The sequence below is a fragment of the Chiloscyllium plagiosum genome, unplaced genomic scaffold (assembly GCF_037043375.1).
Source record: "Chiloscyllium plagiosum isolate Xiang-an unplaced genomic scaffold, Cpla_swu_hap1 HiC_scaffold_13, whole genome shotgun sequence".
In the NCBI taxonomy this organism is placed as follows: Eukaryota; Metazoa; Chordata; class Chondrichthyes; order Orectolobiformes; family Hemiscylliidae; genus Chiloscyllium; species Chiloscyllium plagiosum.
In genome coordinates, this window is record NW_028270151.1 from 53093438 (window position 1) to 53112515 (window position 19078).

The 19078-nt window shown below is 41.2% G+C and overlaps 1 long non-coding RNA gene across 1 annotated transcript; it reads right to left on the reverse strand.

The window, feature by feature from the left end:
* Nucleotides 1-7869: 7869 nt before the first annotated feature.
* On the reverse strand, nt 7870-18887 carry LOC122547260 (uncharacterized). The gene is made up of 3 exons (XR_006310940.2): nt 18679-18887; nt 14037-14213; nt 7870-12350 (listed from the first exon to the last, which is right to left on the reverse strand). It is a non-coding gene; the product is annotated as an uncharacterized LOC122547260 (long non-coding RNA).
* Nucleotides 18888-19078: the final 191 nt, after the last annotated feature.

A 19078-nucleotide genomic window follows, 5' to 3' on the forward strand; every position in this document is an offset into this window, starting at 1 on the left:
TGAAATTCCTCATCTCGGGATCATTCTTGTGAATACAACTCTCACTGATACCTTCAAATCTTTCTTAAAGTGTGCTATCTAGAACTGGATGTAATGTTCCAATTGATCCAAAACTAATAATCTCTTCAAGTTGAATGTTACTTCCTTGTGAGTAGTTCACACAATTTACTTCATCGACTACCAAAGAGATTTCTAGTTGTTTTCCATCATATTGTTGTATATAAAGTGTAGTGCCAAATGATTGGCACGTATTAAACTTCTGGTACAATCACAGAAAAAGCTTCTAGCGGATTTTATTTTCTGAGGCATGCATTGTATCACAAATTATTGAATCATATAGAATCTCAACAAAAGCTCAGCTAAAAACACTTAAAAACTCTGGGCATCAATAGACCATAGTTACCAGGGCAAAATATGATGGAAATCCTGGAGCTGAGAGAGTGAACTGTGAACTCTCAATTGCATATGGACCTTTTGGTGATTTTATATTCTTAACAGTTGAGTGCCTGCGGGTTCTGCAGCAATTTTCAACCATTGCATCTTTGAAGCTTCATGCCATTAGCTTGAAGTAAAAACATGTATTAACTTATTTGTAAGCTCTGCAGTGTAAGAAATTCATTTTTTTCAGTTGGTGATCTATTCAATCCTTGTTGGCCAGATGTGACTGAGCATCATTTTCAAAGCTTCAGACTACACAGCATTGACTATTCTACAGATCTTTATTGCTGGAACAGCACAGCAGGTCAGGCAGCATCCAGGGAACAGGAGATTCGACGCTTCGGGCACAGGCCCTTCTTCAGGAATGAGCAGAGAGTGTTCAGCAGGAGAAGATAAAAGGTAGGGAGGAGGGACTTGGAGGAGGGGTGTTGGAAATGTGATAGGTGGAAAGAGGTCAAGGTGAGGGTGATAGGTCGGAGTAGGATGGAGGCGGAGAGGTCAAGAAGAAGACTGCAGGTCAGGAAGGCGGTGCCGGGCTGGAGGGATTCGGCTGAGACAAGGTGGGGGGAGGGGGGATGAAGAAACTGGTGAAGTCCAAGTTCATCCCCTGTGGTTGGAGGGTTCCCAGTCGGAAGATAAGACGCTCCTCCTCCGACCGTCGCGTTGTTGTGGTTTGGCGGTGGATGAGTCCAATGACCTGCATATCCTTGGTGGAGTGGGAGGGGGAGTTGAAATGCTGTGCTACAGGGTGGTTGGGTTGGTTCGTCCGGGTGGCCCAGAGGTGCTCTCTGAATCGCTCCGCAAGTAGGCGGCCTGTCTCCCCAATATAGAGGAGGCCACACCGGCTGCAGCGGATGCAGTAGATGACGTGGGTGGAGGTGCAGGTGAATCTGTGGCGGATATGGAAGTTCCTTTGGGGCCTTGGAGAGAAGTGAGGGGGGAGGTGTGGGCGCAAGTGTTGCATCTCCTGCGGTTGCAAGGGAAGGTGCCGGGAGTGGAGGTTGGGTCGGTGGGGGGTGTGGATCTGACAAGGGAGTCGCGGAGGGAGTGGTCTCTACGGAAAGCTGATAGGGGAGGGGAGGGAAATATATCCTTGGTGCTGGGGTCTGTTTGGAGGTGGCGGAAGTGACGGCGGATGATGCGCTGTACATGGAGATTGGTGGGGTGGTAGGTGAGGACCAGTGGGGTTCTGTCCTGGTGGCGGTTGGAGGGGCGGGGCTCAAGGGCGGAGGAGCGGGAAGTGGAGGAGATGCGGTGGAGGGCACCGTCGACCACGTCGGGGGGGAATTTGCGGTCCTTGAAGAAGGAGGCCATCTGTGTTGTACGTATTTTGAACTGGTCCTCCTGGGAGCAGATGCGGCGGAGACGAAGGAATTGGGAGAATGGGATGGCGTTTTTACAGGGGGCAGGATGGGAGGAGGTGTAGTCCAGGTAGCTGTGGGAGTCGGTTGGTTTGTAGTAGATGTCCGTGTTGATTCGGTCGCCTGAGATAGAAACAGAAAGGTCTAGGGACGGATCAACACGGACATCTACTACAAACCAACCGACTCCCACAGCTACCTGGACTACACCTCCTCCCATCCTGCCCCCTGTAAAAACGCCATCCCATTCTCCCAATTCCTTCGTCTCCGCCGCATCTGCTCCCAGGAGGACCAGTTCAAAATACGTACAACACAGATGGCCTCCTTCTTCAAGGACCGCAATTTCCCCCCCGACGTGGTCGACGGTGCCCTCCACCGCATCTCCTCCACTTCCCACTCCTCCGCCCTTGAGCCCCGCCCCTCCAACCGCCACCAGGACAGAACCCCACTGGTCCTCACCTACCACCCCACCAATCTCCATGTACAGCGCATCATCCGCCGTCACTTCCGCCACTTCCAAACAGACCCCAGCACCAAGGATATATTTCCCTCCCCTCCCCTATCAGCTTTCCGTAGAGACCACTCCCTCCGCGACTCCCTTGTCAGATCCACACCCCCCACCGACCCAACCTCCACTCCCGGCACCTTCCCTTGCAACCGCAGGAGATGCAACACTTGCGCCCACACCTCCCCCCTCACTTCTCTCCAAGGCCCCAAAGGAAACTTCCATATCCGCCACAGATTCACCTGCACCTCCACCCACGTCATCTACTGCATCCGCTGCAGCCGGTGTGGCCTCCTCTATATTGGGGAGACAGGCCGCCTACTTGCGGAGCGATTCAGAGAGCACCTCTGGGCCACCCGGACGAACCAACCCAACCACCCTGTAGCACAGCATTTCAACTCCCCCTCCCACTCCACCGAGGATATGCAGGTCATTGGACTCATCCACCGCCAAACCACAACAACGCGACGGTCGGAGGAGGAGCGTCTTATCTTCCGACTGGGAACCCTCCAACCACAGGGGATGAACTTGGACTTCACCAGTTTCTTCATCCCCCCTCCCCCCACCTTGTCTCAGCCGAATCCCTCCAGCCCGGCACCGCCTTCCTGACCTGCAGTCTTCTTCTTGACCTCTCCGCCTCCATCCTACTCCGACCTATCACCCTCACCTTGACCTCTTTCCACCTATCACATTTCCAACGCCCCTCCTCCAAGTCCCTCCTCCCTACCTTTTATCTTCTCCTGCTGAACACTCTCTGCTCATTCCTGAAGAAGGGCCTGTGCCCTAAACGTCGAATCTCCTGTTCCCTGGATGCTGCCTGACCTGCTGTGCTGTTCCAGCAATAAAGTTTCAACTTTGATCTCCAGCATCTGCAGACCTCACTTTCTCCTATTCTACAGATCTTGCCTGTTATGCACTGGGGTGAGGATTCAAGCTGTGAAGTGTTTTCATTCAAAACAAAAATGTCATCCTTGTAACTCTGCCATAAGGCCTCCTCCATAAAAAAACAAAAGTTCTGCCACTTGATTGAATGGGTGTTCTCTGGCATTCCCATGCAGAGGGCAGAAGCAAATAGAACATAACTTGAGACATTATATACAAAGCCACACTCCCAACTTATAAGAAAACAGAGCAGAAAAGTGCTAACTGCTTTGAGGCAGACACCTCTGTGATGGAACTTCTCATTGAAGCCAAGCAGTCTGCCTTCATTAATTACAAGAGAGATCCAAGTGAGAAGACTCAGCATGCACTAAGTGCCACTTGAAGTAAAGTCCAAGTAAATGCTTTCTGATGCATCAATGACAATTGGTTAAAACTCTTGCAGAATATCCAGGTGTCTTTTGGCAGAGGGAATGTTAGAATCATGTATGAAAGGATTCAAAGCGAATAGGTCCAGTAGCAAATAAAATCATTGATTTAAAGTAGAGGAGGGGGAGATTTGCACCAACTGTGAATGACAGTTGGAGTTGTGGTTGGAACAATACCCTCAACTATACTCTCGGGAGAACACTGTCACTGAGGAAGCTAATCAATGCCACCGAAAGTCTGTCATGACAAAGCTGCAGGTGAAACCTCAGTATTGATGTGCTGGCTTTGGCAAAGCTCTAGCTATAGATGCCACACCATCTGAGGGCGTCAGGCACAAGAAGCATACTCTCCGACAGCATCTGTACAAACTTCTGTGTCTCTGCTGGAAGGAGGGGTCAATGTCCAGGATCTGCATGATGTAAAGATGGTCCCACTGTGCAAGATCAAGGATACCCACAGACATAACAAAAACTATCAAGGCATCTCCAGACTGAAAAAGTATTTGTTAATGTTGCCCTTGTCAAACTGCAGACCTTGACTGAACCCATCTATCGTGAATCTCAGTGTGGGTTCAGATGGAAGATCTACATTTCACATCGTCACATCAGTCTAGCAGCTGCAAAGGAAATGCCATGAACAGAGGAGAAATATGTGGTCTTCATCACTGTCAACAAGGCATTTGAGCATGCGAACAGTGGCAGTCTATTTCAGCTACAGGAGAAAATTGACTGTCCACTGAAGCTGCTCAATGTGATCTCGTCACTTCATGAAAACTTGATAGGAAAGATCAGCTTTGAAAGCACAAAATCACAACCCTTAGAGATCTATAGTGCGATCAAATAGAGTTGTATTCTGGCACCAACATTGTTTGGCATATTCTTCTTTCTGCTTTGCTATGTCTTCAGGTCATTTATAGAGTGCGTTTATTTACATATGAAAACCGACAGAAAACTGTTCAGCCTTGCATGCCAAGTCCTCATCAGAGAGTTGCTCTATGCAGACAGTGCTGCACTGACATACTGTACAGAAGAACACCAGCAACAGCAAGTGGACATACTCTGTCACATCTGTAAAGGATTTGGTTCAACCATCAGCATCAACAACAAAAATGTCACGGTGCAGGGTTCAATCACTATTTATTGGCATTGACAATGCGATATAGGAAAATATTGATAGCTTTACACACCTAAGCTATTTAATCACCAGCAATCTCTTATTTGATGCTGAAATCAAAAGATAAATCACTGGAGCGGCAGCTATTATTTCCAAGCTGGGTAAGAATATGTAGTGAATAATGACTTGATTGAAAGTACCTAACTGTAGGCCTACCAATCCCCTGTGCCCTTAGTCCACTCTTCTACAGGGTTGAGAGTGGACAAATTATGTAACTAAGCAAGAGAAAGGGCTGAAGAGCTTAATCTTTGCCGTCCCAGACATTTGCTTGGCAAACAAAAAAATCTGGTTCACTAATGGCCTTTAGAGAAGGAAATCTGCTATTCCTACCTGGTCTAGGTTACATGTGACTCCAGACCTACAGCAATGTGGTTGACTCTTAACTATCCTCTGGGCAGTTAGAGATGGGTAATATATGCTGGCTTAGCCAGCGATGTCCACGTCCTGAGAAAGAGTTTTTAAAATTTTTTGTAGGACAAGGCCACCCACAACTTTGAACCAAACTCTTTACAGATGTGACAGAGTCAGTCTATTTTCCATTTTGGTATGTTGTGATAGTGGGAGGGTTAAACACTTGGAAGGTAATAAAAATTGAAACACCAACTGATAATATCCGATTATTTCAATAGCAATGATATTTCTAAAGTGACCCAGATATCACCCATGATTTTGTCACCTGTGGCTCTCAGGTCATTTAATAACAGAAATTTGCAAATTTTTCAAAAATCTGTAAAAAAGAATTGCTGGAAAGACAAAGCAGGAGAGCCTGCCAAATACGATTTGCTGAACATTAATGTGCCTTTTCCACAGATGTTGACTGACTGTGTATTTTGAGATTTGCTGTTTTTGCTTTCAGGAAGTATGTTGTTCCATTTGTCTATGAGCTTTCAACCATAGCCTATCAGGTCTGGAATGTTGCTGGGGCCAGGACAAGCAGACAGATAGATATTAGGACTATGACTGTCGATAAAATGTTTGTTCGTAACCCTGCACCATAATTTTAATAATGTTTTTTTCCTGGCAGGAGGTTACCAGGAAGTGACTTTACATTGGTTTAGTTTTACATTCTTGCAATAATCTAAACTTATTTCTAGCATTACAGGCTGATGAGATGAAGAAGAAAATTTACACTAATATATTAAATACCTTCCTTTATCTTAATTGACCTCCTAATCCAGCAAAAAAAAGCTGGTCAATTTTGGTTATTTATTTATTGGTATAGTTCAGTGGTACAGTATGTCCCTTAATCATTTTTTCTTCCTTTTTTGTGTGTAAGTTGTTCGTGTTGGAACAGCTCAATACCTTCATTTACCTGGGAGCCTGTCAAAGAACATAATGATCTAAGAGGAAGGTACTTGTCCTGGCTTGTCATGTTGTAAGAAATCTCCTACTTCTTCTTTATGAGAGAGACATTTTTCAACTGGGAGTTTTCTCTTGACAATACCTTATCTCATTTTCTTTGTCTTTTGAGAATAAATGTACTAATTGATGGTGCTATGCATTGCATGTTCTTTTTGTCTACTATATACCATACCTGTGTATGATTTGTTAGTTGCTTTGTATCCCTTAAATACATTGAACTATTTGATCATTGTTTTCTGATCCATCCTCTAAAGTTTTTTTTTCCTCATTTGCCTATATTTGTCTTCAATTTTTGAAAATATTTAACTTGCCTATTTAGAGCTTCAGAATAATCAGAAATAAAGATTCCTCGCTACTTCTATCACACATGAAACCACATGGGTCCATTAATCCACTTTTGTGAGAGTACAGACTTACTCACTTTGCAGACACAAAAGACAGAAAGCGGGCTCAAAGAACTCCCAAGCCCCCACTAATAATGTGTCTTCATCTTCTTTATGTTGCCAAGAAAATCACCAAAAAGGTAGAATTCTTATCTCTGCAAACAAATGGGAGCTTTACAAATAAACTAGGAAGATCTAAGTATCCTCCACCCTGTTTTGCTGCAGGATGGGAAGGCATTGAGATGCAGATCTGGTTGAAATTGGCAATATATCTTATGTTTAGCCACCATTTCAGATCAAAGGATCTAAGAAGGATGGATAACAAAGCCAGAGAGACTGAAAAAGACCAGGGCCATTTTATCTTCCAAATGATAAAATGAATCATTGGGACTGAAAACCATTTTGTTACTGTGCTTCAATGAGAATCAGAAGGTTCTTTAGCTAATGGCTATTTCCAAAAACCTTATGATCTCATGATTGCTCCAAGTTTTTTGGTCATTCTGAATATGACGAATATTTGTCCTTTGTGAAAGTCTTGATTTTTAAACTGCGATTTCACACCTTTATTTTGCAACTTCTTTCTCATCTCTTGGAAGGCATTAAGTACGATGCTCCTGGAACAGCAATTCTCTCATAGCTTGTCCAAACATATTTTCAGGATGATAATAAGACATATTTGGTATTTGGTTTCTATTCTAAACACATGCCAAAAAAGAGGGCCGCAGTGATAAATTTACAATCAATTCTACTGATTGACTGATTGTAAATCTCACTGGAACTTCTGGCACTTAGTTCACTCAACGTTTTCTACTGAGGTAACAGTGTGAGTGGGATGATGTTGCCGTCATAGGGGTATGGTTTTAAAAACTGTATAAAATTGACAGGGTGGTATGGCTTTAAGAAATTTTCAGTTAAGTTCAGTCAGGTTGGTGGCATTTCAATGTACTGCAGGCTACCAGTCAGAGTGCAGCACAGAATGTTTGGCAGGAGAAAGAAATGCATGTTACTCCAGAGAGAAATACCCAGAGGAGATGACTGTTAGAGGTTATTTGCTACATTTTCAGAAGCATCTGAAACTGATTACAATTTGGATTAGCCATTTAGTCTTTGTTTTGTATCATCTTCTATCTAAATGTATCTACATGATGCATGTTCATGCAATTGCATCAACCATGTGTTGCAGGATACAATTGACATCAGAATTGTTCTACTGTTGATTGTGTTTTGAATTCATCTCACTTCACAGGATCGCACACAACCCTATCCAAGGAGATAGAGCACTACCTCAAACCAATGGATACACACACACACACACATATCATTCAATGTTAACATTGAACAATATTTTAATAGAATTTTTGTTCAGTTAGATTGAAAATATATATTACTTTTGGCACTCTGGGGAATTATGGTACCTCAAAAGAATACAGAACTCTTTGATACTACTGCTGGTTATCCTTGGAGATTGTGATAAACTAGTTTGTTATTATAAACAATGTAACTGTCATTTACTTACCATACCTGTGTATGATTAACTAAGGACAATAGTACATTGATCTTAATAGCCAGTAACACTGCACAGTAGTGAATAATCTTGGTCTATCTTTAAAATCTTCCTTTACCTTGAAGGCACAAATGATTGCTTTCAAAAGAAAACCTCAGTACTGTGGACACTAATCTGCATGATTCACTCAGCACTCTATACCAGAAGCACATACAATGTATTGGGCCTTGGAACATGATAATACAAATATAATTTGTGATAAAATAATATGGTTGACTATTATCCAGTCCAAATTAGATGAAATCCAAATGAAGCAAGGATACAGCTCATATCCTGTCCATGGCTCCTCACAGCACAATCCTAGTAATTTTAGGGCTATAAAATTTCAATCTGTGATCTCCTTGCCTTGATTCTATCATAAGTTATTGATATTAAAATAACTTTATTTGCTGGTTTCGGATTTAAAAACAAATGCGCAACAGCATTGAATGTTTTAATTTCCAAAATCTACTCTTGATCTACACAATTCAAACAGAATAAGTCAGCAAATAAGGAAAATTCATGTGGGGTTATCTTTGATCCAGGGCCCAGATTTCCAAGACTTGGAGTCACACACAGCCCTCAGTCCATTGGTTTGCTACACCTACTCCAATGAGTCAAGAAGAATAACATGGCTACTATTATCCTAAATCTTATTCCAGGCAAGATTCTCATCACTACCTGCCTGAAGTATTCTGTATATTCATTCTAATTTCAATTTAAGTCCAATTTAAACTCCAAATGAAAAAGTGAAAACTAACCTTTTGCTCAAGATATATACATATGTGCATGTCATGTACAGGTCCTCATGCAGATATTTTAAAATTACTTATCGATTCATCTTATTTTATAATAAGTTTATCCTGAGAGAAGTAGAAATGGCAGCCATGATACCAACACTAAACAACTGGAGCTGGTTAGAAAAGAAATGAAGCAGTGGTAAGCAGGTTGTTTCAGAAGATAGATTTTAGCTGTAGAATCCATCTATGCTTTCCAGCATATATTTATATTTAAAGGTTTTTGATTTAGAAGTAATGTTGAAGAAGCCTTGATAAATCACTGCATTATATCTTGTAGCTGATACAGACTATGGTGTAGCTGTGACACCATAAATCTTCAAGGTGGTGGATGCTGTACCAATCAAGCTTTCTTTGGGTAGTGTAGAGCCTTGTGGTTGTTATTTGAGCTGCACTTATCCAGTCAAGAGGAATAGATTCCATCACATTCTTGTCTTGTATTTTTATAGATATGGGTTTTCAGAAATGAGTCACTTCCTGCAGAATACCCACTTTATAATCAGTTCTTGTAGCTACAGTATTTATGGCACTTGTCTTGTTATGTTTCTGGTGTATGATAAACCCCTGAGATGTTGATAGTGAGGAATTCAGCAAAGCCATTGAATGTCAAAGCTAGGTAATTACTTTCTCTTGAGTCACTGTCTGACATTAGTGTAATCTGATATTATTTCCCTAACATTATTTGGTCTTCATTGCAGGCATGGAAGATGACAGTGATCATCTGTAAACATCAACATGTATGATGAAGACAAGGTCAGTGATGGGCCTAGCGCATTGCTCTGAGGAACTCTTGTAGTCAAGATCAGGCTGACATGATTGGCCTCTAATAACCTCAATCATCTTCTTTTGTGCTATCTCGTGCTCTAGTTTTCTTCCCCTTGACTTTACATTTGCCTAGCTTTGTGAGAACGTACTTGATCAAAGAATGCCTTGATGTCAAGTCAAGTCATTCTAACATAACTTCACATTTGGAATTCAGCATTTTTGTGTAGCTTTGAACCATGCTATATTGAGGTCTGGAACCTAATGCTCCCAATGGAACACAAACTAAGCATCAGCAAACAGGTTACTCATAAGGACTGTTTGATAGTATTATCATCAATGCCTTTTATCATTTCTCAATGATTGGAACTGATGGGATTGTAATTGGCTAGACTCGACTTGCCCTGAATTTTGAAGCTAACCTGGGTAATTTTCCATTATGTTAGTCAGATTCCAGGGTTGCAAATGAACGGATAATCTTGACTCAGGGGCGCAACTAGGGCTGGAGCATGCCTTCAATAATATTGCTGGTATTGCCAGGATCCATGGATTTTGTTGTACTCAGTGCTATCAGTAATTTCTTGACTTCATACTGAGTGAATCAAGTTGATAACCTGTGGACCACAACCATTGACCAAAGTGGATCTCTGAGAATCCTCTTCCCATTGTTTGTGTAATTGTCCACAGTCACACCATGATTGGATGCGAGAGGACTGCAGAACATTGATCTCATCCTTCTTATTGAATCCCTTATTTCCACATTTAGCATGCTGGCTCCACTGTTTAGCACATGTGCTGTAGCCTCACCAGATCAGCACCTCATTTTTAGGTTCACTGGTGCTGCTCCTGGCATGCCCTCTTGCACTTCACATTGAACCAGGATTAGTCCACTAACTTGATGGTACTGGTAAGGTTGTGGATATACTGTGCCATAAGGTTACAGATTGTGGCAGAATCCCAGTCTACTATTGATGATAATGCACAGCAACTCATGCATACCCAGTTTGAGCTGTTCTCAGACTATCCTATTTAGCAAGGTAGTGCTGCCACAAATCTGAATGGAAGGTTTCCTTGGTAAGAAGATAGGACTTTACCTGTATAAGGGTTGTGCAGTGGTCAGTCCTCAGCACTGTCACAGACACATGCAGCTGTCACATGTAAATTATGGTCAAGTACAATTTTCACTTATATTGGTTCTCTCATCACAGTCACAGACCCAATCAGACAACGCTATTCTGCAGAATTCAGCCAGTCTATTCAGTCTATTCTGAGCTAACCTTGCTGATGGATAATGAAATCACCCACATGACGTTGGTATGATTTGTCTCCCACCCAAGGGCCATATCCTGTGCCTTTGCAACTTCCAGTGTTCTTCCAGTACATAGAAGTGCACACTGTTTGGTCATCAACTGAGATAGACAGATGGGTGATAATCAGCAGGAGGATTTCTTGACCATGTTTGAACTGATGAGACTTTATGGGAACTGCATTAAATACTGAGCACTTCTATTACCAACTCCTTCTGACTATATACCACCATGCTACCACCTCTGCTAAGCATGTCATAGCACATATATACTCAGGGAAGTTATGAAGGAGTCTTGCAGATTGGCTGAGAGGTATAATTCCATGAGTATTGCCATGTCAGGTTGTGGGACATCTCTTCCAATCTTGGCACATGTCCCCAGATGTTTATGAAGGTGGACTTTGTAAGGTTGATTGGTTGGATGTGTTTTTAGTATTCTGAAAAAACACATTGATGCCTGGTAGATCATCCACTTTTATTTCTATTGTGGTTTTGCAGAAATTTGGCACAACTGAGTCATTACAAGGCCCTTTCAGTATGCTATTCAGAGTCAAATAAGTTTGTCTAGAGTCGCATAAAGGCAAACCAGTAAGATTGGCAGACTTTATACCCTATTAGTGAAGCAGATGGATTTTTTGAACAATCTAATCATTTTATGGTCATCTTTACTAACTCTATATTGCAGATTTATTTCATTAACTGGGATTTCAACGCCTGTTTCTGAATTAGGCCTTTGTATTACTAGTCCAGTAACATAACCATAATGCTACTGTACACAATTTTAAAGTCAACATGCTGGTATAGCACTACAGCCTCCAATTATCATGTTGCCAACTTTTGTGCAGGATCTTTTGTTTCAGGATAGGGACCCCCATTACAGTCATATCTGTTTCCTGTTTATGAACAAGTGCCAATGTTAGACTGGGTCTGATCATCCTATTTTGGGGACATGATGCAATATAAACAGAATGAGGTTGTATTTAATCTGTGCTAATGTACTTTCAATTCAATCTGTTCATTTACTAAATGCCTGATTTTATTGGTACACGAAAGTTGTTCAGTCCAGGTATTTTAAAGTTAATCAGTAGTTGAAAGCATGTACACTGCAGGATAAAGATAAGAATATGCCAGTGGATGACATCAAGTACTGCTGATGTCACTTTGTTAATATCTCTGTTCCTAGGCAACAGCATTGCCTGTTTGTGAATCCAGACTGTAACCCAGAGACTATAAGCCAAGCTGACATTAAATTCACCTCATCAGAGCAGATTGCACAGTGAATCAAGGCAGGAAATGCAACACTTCAAATTTGACTTAATCTTTGAATCCATATCCGTGACGTTATACTTGTATTTTGGGCAGACACAGAGGACTGAAATCTTGGGAGAATCTGTTAAGTATAACATAATGCTCTGTAAAAGAATAACATCAGGTTATTTCGGAGATCTAAATTATCATCCTTCTCATTATCACTATTTGCAAATACAGTTATTGCTTTTCTGATTTCCTCTTCCTTCTCATCATGCAAATATAATATCCCATTAATTCTATGATAGTGTCTCAGTCACTAACTGTGGAATCCCTCGCATTATAAACAAGATGCATTCACAGTGCCTTAACAATTGGTTCAGTATGGCCTCTGGAGGTATTACACTGGGATTGCTGCTACGCACACCAAATGCACAAGCATTTGCTTTTGGTCTGGATAACTTAAATCTCAGTCCACCATATAGGCTGGTAAAGTGCTTTCACATTGCTGGCCTTTACAGATTTACCACAGATCTATGAAAAGATAAAGTAGAGGAAATGACTTTTGGACATCAAAGTATGCACAAGATTCAGCATGAGAAAGCACTTTAAATCTTGCAGTTGCATTACTATTACCATTGATACCTGCTATCTACCCCACAATAAAATAACCCTGCATTTGTGTGACTTTCCTCACATGCAGCAAAGTGTTTCAAATTATTTCATGTTAAGAGAAAGTACCAGTCACTAAGCAGGAGTTTAAAAAGATAAAAATTAATGAACTTGGATAGGTGTTTAAAAGGGTAAAAGTAAATAAAGCAAACTTCAATATAAATTGGGTGTGCAAGAGAAAGCTGAGGTGAGGGTTGAGCAGTCCATTCTGGGTCCGCCTGTAGATGATGAGGTGAAGTAAGAGATGGATTAATGGATGTAATCTTGCCATTGAGGATAGTAAACCGAAGAAGGACAAGGGTAAAACGAAATACAGAAATTATCGGTGAGTGAGAGAAGAATAGTTTTCATTCTGTAGATAGAAAGTAACAGTAGAGAGATTTGGGAGTAGAAAGGGAGAAATTCAGAAAAATGGAAATGAGGATGGGATGTGGTGGGAGAGGATACAGGCAACTTTCAGAGTCTTACAGATCTCAGAGTCAAGACTTGGGGAAATTGGTCCACAAACGAAGATAATTTTCAAGGACTAGAGTCAGGTGTGATTAGGACTTGGTGGAGGATAGAAAATAGCCAGTAGCATTTTGGATAATTTTATGGTAATAGAGGTTGCAAAAAGAAAGATTGGCTGAGAGGATTTGGAATAATCAAGTCTGGAGATGACAAATGCAGAATGAAAATTTTTGTGGCAGAATTCCTAAATTGAAATGAAAGATGTTATAAAGCTGACAATTATGAAAAAAGGCCCAATATGATGTCCAATTGAAAGAAATGAAATGACTCTGGTAGAGTGTATGGAAATACAGACATATTTTGCTAGTCCAGTCAGCACGAACAATATGAGAACTGATTCAGATAGAAGTTATGGAATTGGCAGAACTGGGACTTTGGTACAGTGGTTAGAATATGACCAGCCTTTATGATTGAATAAATCTAGGAATCTTAGAAATTTATAATATCTTGTATCTTCACTATGTTGAGCAATCAGTTCTGTCAATGGAAACTTTCAGAACATGCATTTTGCATTTTTGACATAGTTTTATGAAAAATACATGTACAATGCTATCTGGAATTTGTGATGTAATGCTATCATCATATTTCTGGCTTCATCTATTTACCCTCCTCTTTGTGTAAATATGGTGAAGCAAATTACAAAACAATACCATAACATCATTCCTTACCAATAGGTTTTCTTTTAAAGGTTTGATACATTTCCTGAACTAAGAAATGGTTAGGTTGGCTGAATTTTCCATGTTGGATATCTAGACCTTTCCCCCATGAAATGGATCACTGAAGTACTCAAAGTTTCCTTTGATTTCATCTTAATCTGCTAGAAAACTTGCAGGATGTCACCATTACTGAAAAGTGAAAAAGCAGAAAAAGCGAGATTAGTGTTTACTAAGCCAACTGTCTGCTGCCTGTTAAGCTGTTTTTTACAGTTGAGTAACCTGTTTGAATGTCACATTCACATAAGGAAAAAGATAAGCCACACCCAGTAAGTGATGCACACATAATACCTGATGTATTTTGTTTTCTCACATCTGTTGAACCAGTTTTTCAGAAAGTACATTGACTTGTCATGAAGCTTTTTCTTCAGAATATTGTCTTTTGCCAGAGGCTGGCATCAAACACAGCAAGGGAACTAACTTCAGATAAAATATATTCTTGTTTTTTAATCAACTGCCCCATTTAAAATATATAGCATTTCTAGCTCAGTGACATAGAAAGAATATGAATTCAGGCCAGATCATTTTTAAAGAAATGGGAAGCATTCTATTTGTTCTGGATATAAATGTCAGAATGAAAACAATTAACAACACCCATGCCCATTGGAAATCTCAAGGAATTCTGGTTTAAAAAATGTCAAATTGAAGTTGAACAATTCCTTGTTTTCAGGCTGCAATATTTCTAATTCTTGGCAGCATGAAACAAATTTCTAGGTTGAGCTAAGAAATTTTACTCTGAGTTAAAATCTATTTTGATTATATTTACATATTTATACTGGATCATTCAAAATGCTATGTTAATTTGACCATGTAAATTAGGCATGAAGCCAGAGCTCCAGCTCTATGAATGAGCCCATTACTTTAGCACTAACACTTAAAGGGGAGAAATTCAATGTTGTTTTGTCACTTTTCTGGTTGTGGAAGGAAGGATGGGATGCACATTTCAAAGTGCAAACTCTTGCAGCTGAAGTCTCCAGAAATGCACCAACTGTCAAATTGAGCATCCACCCGAAGCAACTATTAGTAAACTTACACAATATAAGACAAGATCTTAATGTCAATTAAAGAGTCTTGATTGAAATTTGTGCACAAATATGCAGAGATTCAACTGTGCATGCTTCAGCCACTTATTCTGCATTCACTCTGTCTAACAAGTAGACCTTAAATAGTTCTCCGAAAGGCCCTCAAACAAGGCTAGAAGACATTTTACAAGTTACATCCCTATAGAGCTAGGAATAGCAAAAAGTCTCCTCCTGGCTCCATAAAATACTGTTGCTTCCACTGGCAATTGGGAGGTCATGTTGCGGCTGTACAAGACATTAGTTAGGCCACTTTTGGAATACTGTGTGAAATTCTGGTCTCCCTCTTATCGGAAGGATATTGTGAAACGTGAAAGGGTTCAGTAAAGATATACAAGGATATTGCCAGGATTGGAGGACTTGAGCTACAGGAAGAGGCTGAATAGGCTGGGGCTATTTTCCCTGGAGCATCGGAGGCTGACGGGTGACCTCATAGAGGATTATAAAATCATGAGGGGCAAGGATAGGGTAAAAAGACAAGATCTTTTCCCTGGTGTGGGGGAGTTCAGAACTGGAAGACATAGGTTTAGGGTCAGAGGGAAAAAATTTAAAAGGGACCTAAGAGACTATTTTTTCAAACAGAGCATGGAACGTGTATGGAATGAGCTGCCAGAGGAAGTGGTGGAGGCTGGTACAATTACAACATTTAAAAGGTATCTGGATGGGTATATGAATAGGAATGGTTTAGAGGGATATGGGCCAAGTGTTGGTAAATGGGACTAGATTAGGTTAAGATATCTTGTCAGCATGGACGAGTTGAACGGAAGGGCCTGTTTCCATGCTGTACATCTCTATTACTCTATGACCAGTGCAGCACGATGACTCAGTGGTTAGCATTGCTGACTCACAGTACGTGGGACCTCAGTTCAATTCCACCCTCAGGTGACTATCTGTGTGGAGTTTGCACATTCGCCCGTGTCTGCACGGGTTTCCTCGGGGCGCTCTGGTTTCCTCCCACAGTCCAAAGATGTGCAAGTTAGGAGGATTAGCAATGCTGAAATCATTGTCATGTTCAGGGATGTGTAGACCAGGTAGAATAGCCATCGGAAACGTGGGTTTACAGGGTGGAATGCTCTTTGGTGGGCCAATCTGGACTCGATGGACTGAATGGCCCCTTCCACACTGCAAGGATTCTATGATTCTAATTCATTTGTGAATGCAATTTTTGAGAAGATTTGCAGCTCAGGTTGAGGTTCACATAAGTTTGCTCGCTGAGTTGGCAGATTTGTTCTCAGAGGTTTTGTCACCAGGCTCGGTAACATCATCAGTGATCCTCTGGTGAAGCGTAGTATTCTGTCCCACTTTCTATTTGTGTGTCTGATTTGTGTTACTGATTGAGGATGATCAGCCATGATCATAATGAATGGTGGTGCAGGCTCGAAGGGCAGAATGGCCTACTCCTGCACCTATTGTCTATTGTTTATTGTCTTGGTTTGTTACAGTGGGTGGTATCATTTCGGTTTCTTTTTCTCAAAGATTGGTAAATGGGGTCCAAATCAATGTATTTATTGGTGGAGTTCCGATTTAAATGCCAGGCCTCTAGGAATTCCCATGCATGAAACTGCTTAGCCTGTCCGAGGATGAATGTGTTGTCTCAGTCAGAGTGGTATCCTTCTTTGCCAGTGTGTAAGGATACTAGTGATAGTTGGTCATGTCTTTTAGTGGCTAGTTGGTGCTCATGTATCCAGAAATTCTAGCCACACTACTATACATCAAAGACATCTCAGAGATGACTACCAAACTACTCCAACCCCTTGAGATCATGGTAGCCACAAACCCATCAACACACTGAAACAGCTACTGATGAACCTAAAGGACCTTGTACCAAAAACCAGCAAAACAAATGTCATTTACAAAATACCCTGCAAGGATCGCAAAAACACTACATCAGACAGACAGGCAGGAAACTAGCCACCAGGATACATGAGCACCAACTAGCCACCAAAAGACATAGTTGAAACTTTATTGCTGGAACAGCACAGCAGGTCAGGCAGCATCCAGGGTAACAGGAGATTCGACGTTTCGGGCACAGGCCCTTCTTCAGGAAATAACCAACTATCACTAGTATCTGTACACACAGATCGTGAAGAACGCCTCTTCAACTGGGACAACACATTCATCCTAGAACAGGCTAAACAGAGACAGACACAGGAATTTCTAGAGGCCTGGCATTCAAACCGGAACTCGATCAATAAACACATTGATTTGGACCCCATTTACCAGCCTTTGAGAAAAAGAACCGGAAATGATATCACCCACCGTAACAGACCAAGGCAGACAAATAGAAAGCAGGACAGAACACCAGTGCTTCACCAGAGGCTCACTGATAACATTACCAAGCATGATGACAAAATCTCTGAGAACAAACCTCCCAGCTCAGCCCAAACTTACACCCTCAATTGTAAATGCAAATGAGGACCAAGGCTGAATGTTGATTGGGCCTCAGGATATTGATGCACAGAGGCAGCACTTTGGTGAATTGCCACCAATGTTGGGTGTGGAACTGATGTCTTGGCCATAATTCTGTGAAGACCACTGAATTGATTAGATTGGCATGAGATATTAGAACATTAGTTAGTTCACTGATCTTGGGATGACAGAATCACACATTTTTCTGGCATAGAAAGGGCCATTTGAATAATTGTACCTGTGCCAGCACTCTGAAAGGGCTATTTGCTCATTCCCATGATCTCTCGATACTGTTGGTGATGATCTTACATTTATATATTCTATTTATTGACTGACTGATGAGTGAAAATTGTTATTGTGTTTGCATTATAAATCCCCTTTAATTTGAAAGTCTCGATTAGATCAGTTAACCGTTTATACTCTATCAAGGACTTCATTATTTCTAACCTTTTCTCATTGCAGGAATCATTTTAATGTCTCGTTTGCACTCTTTGTCCTGTATTTTCAACGTGTCTTTATAAAAAATTAGGCTTACAAGTGCTTATGTTATTACAGCTTTGCTAAAATTTATAGCTTTGCTGTTTATAAGATTTATGTGGATCTAAGTTCATCGTTTTTAAACTCGCACTATTTATCTTTTCTTATAATTGTCGGCATTAAACTTTTCCTGATTTCTATCTGCCCGCATTTACTGCTCTATATTTTCATGTTGTGCCTTACAGTCCTCTTAACCATTAACCTTGTTCCGTATACTCAAGCACAGGTTTATCTACGGAGAAAAGGTGGTCCTGACTCTGATCGTTGTGCCGAAAATTGCATCGCCTGAATCACGGCTAACTTATCTTGTATTATCTTTAATGAGCATGTTTTACCGCGGAATATAAATACGAAATAAGTTTTTTCACGTTTTCCTGGTAGATGTCAATTTCAAGATGGTACTCCACAACCATCTGATGAAGGAGCAACGCTCCGAAAGCTAGTGCTTCCAGTTAAACCTGTTGGACTATAACCTGGTGTTGTGTGATTTTTAGCTTTGTACATCCCAGCCAACACCGGCATCTACAAATCAATTTCAAGAGATTGCGATTGACACACTACATTCTACTGACCTGTTCCTTCTCCAGCGCAGCGTAGCGGTCAGAGACGAACATATAACAAGAAAAACTCACGCTTCTAAAATCGACCACAGTGTCCTTATTTCACGAACAATTGCTACAAGGAACAACTTTCCCTTTCGCGGCGAAGAACAGATTAGCTTCCTGAGCTCGATCTGAGTGGTAGTGGGTTGGGAGGGGGGAGATAAAGGGTGTTGTCACGTTTCACTGGACCTACCGGAGAACTGTGGTGGAGTTGAATTTGTGCGAAGTAAACTCCATTTCGTTCTATCTGTTGCAGATAGGGCCATTCCTCAGAGAGCAAGTGCTAACATTATTAAACTTTTTTTTAAAAAAAAAGCAGTAGTGTAAACAAAAGAGTCAAAGCGCATTTTATTTATAGTTCAGTTTTACA